The sequence below is a fragment of the Octodon degus genome, unplaced genomic scaffold (genome assembly GCF_000260255.1).
Source record: "Octodon degus isolate 3935 unplaced genomic scaffold, OctDeg1.0 scaffold00042, whole genome shotgun sequence".
NCBI lineage: Eukaryota > Metazoa > Chordata > Mammalia > Rodentia > Octodontidae > Octodon > Octodon degus.
This window is the reverse complement of record NW_004524618.1, coordinates 8,816,503-8,818,049: the sequence shown is the minus strand read 5'-3', so window position 1 is coordinate 8,818,049 and position 1,547 is coordinate 8,816,503. Positions and strand designations below refer to the sequence as shown.

The 1,547-nt window shown below is 43.9% G+C and overlaps 1 pseudogene; it reads right to left on the bottom strand.

The window, feature by feature from the left end:
• Positions 1 to 231: 231 nt before the first annotated feature.
• Positions 232 to 1,157, bottom strand: LOC101583496 (annotated as a pseudogene).
• Positions 1,158 to 1,547: the final 390 nt, after the last annotated feature.

The window sequence follows — 1,547 nt, the reverse complement described above, 5'->3', positions numbered from 1 at the left end:
TGAGCCATCTCCCCAGCCCCCAAACTACAGTTTAAATGCTTCCTCTGTCCTCTCTCATATTCCTGTCATCTGAACCAATTTCCTTCATTTAGGCTGATCCACTTGTATGATACTGATTGATCTTCCATCAGTGGTCAGATTTGCAATCTGTGAGCTGTTCCAGGAAAGTTAACTTTACTGTTTTTGTGCTTCATTCTGAAAAAAAAATATAGATCAGAAAGTCTAGCATCATCATGTGGGTAGGAGTCTCTGGCAAACAGACAGGAGAATGGATTCTTCATAGAATAGCCCCTTCAGTGCCACTTCCAAGTCAGTCTTCTCAAAGGCATGTGCAGTGTCTTGGGAAGTCTGTGCCCTTACATCACAGCATGTTCAGGTGACAAGCAGAGAACCACATGAGAGGAGGCCACTGGAGGTTTATGTAATGAGGAGCATTCCTGTGGTGCTGGGCTTGAAGAGGATTCCATTTGAGGAGTTTGGAAAGACTGCTCTTCTGCTCACTCTGGTACTTCCTGCCCAAATCGTGAGCTGTCTTTCTGAATGTAAAGCTTGAGTTCAAAAGTTAGAGCTTCCAGTTCTCATCTCCTTTGATCAGATTCCTTCGGGGCTGCCTTTGTGTTAATGGTAGTGGGTAGCTTGCCACACATACACATCAGACAGTAAGCACTAACATTTCTCAGGTCCACACAGGAATCACTTTCACATTTTTCTCAGGAAGATTAAGTAACATATATCATTGTACTTGAATTGGATTTACTGGGGTTGATTAGAGATGTAGGTCCAATAGTGTCCAGCTTTGGGCTGTCCTTCATGGAGGAGAACTGTGGATACCCAGTAAGACAGAGGACAGCAGAGTGGATCACAGTGTACCTGCTGAATAGTCTCAGTGTTGCACTCACTATGATCAACTCTTGAGCATCTTGTTCAACATCACTTCTCCACCTCTGGAGGCAGGGTCTAATGCCGTTCATCTCCTTAGGCATAGCTGTGCCGGGTTGGGTGTGCAGGCATCCCAGGAAAGACGAGCGGGAAGTCACTGGCCCATCCAGCACCTCAGACCTATGCACATATGCTTTAGGAAGAGGAAAGGAACTTTCAGCATCTTGCAAAAAGCTTTCTGGACTTACACCGTCTTTGGATGTCAGAGTAGAAATCATTCAGTGTTCTGAGAAAATTGACAATGTCATGTGTGTGTGTCACCTTGAACAGGTTTCTGAGTCAGTGTTTGTGCTGGCAAACACAGGAACATATTTCAGCACGTCTTGGGTTGAACAGCATGCTGGGCCTGAGGCGCAATTCAAATGCCTATCAAAATTGTGCTGCAGAAATTTTATGTCCTGCTTTGCTTTTCAAATATACTGTCTCTCATTTTGAATAATCTCCTTGCTCTATTTATATGTTTAGCTAAGTGTACCTGAGCATGTAAATAATCTGAGGAAATTCCAGCTTATTACAAAGTTTTTTCTGGCTGCCCGAGGGACTGGATGGTCACAAATCTTGAGAGCTTAAAGGTTGACAATGGAGGTAGCTCTACATTGTGATTATTG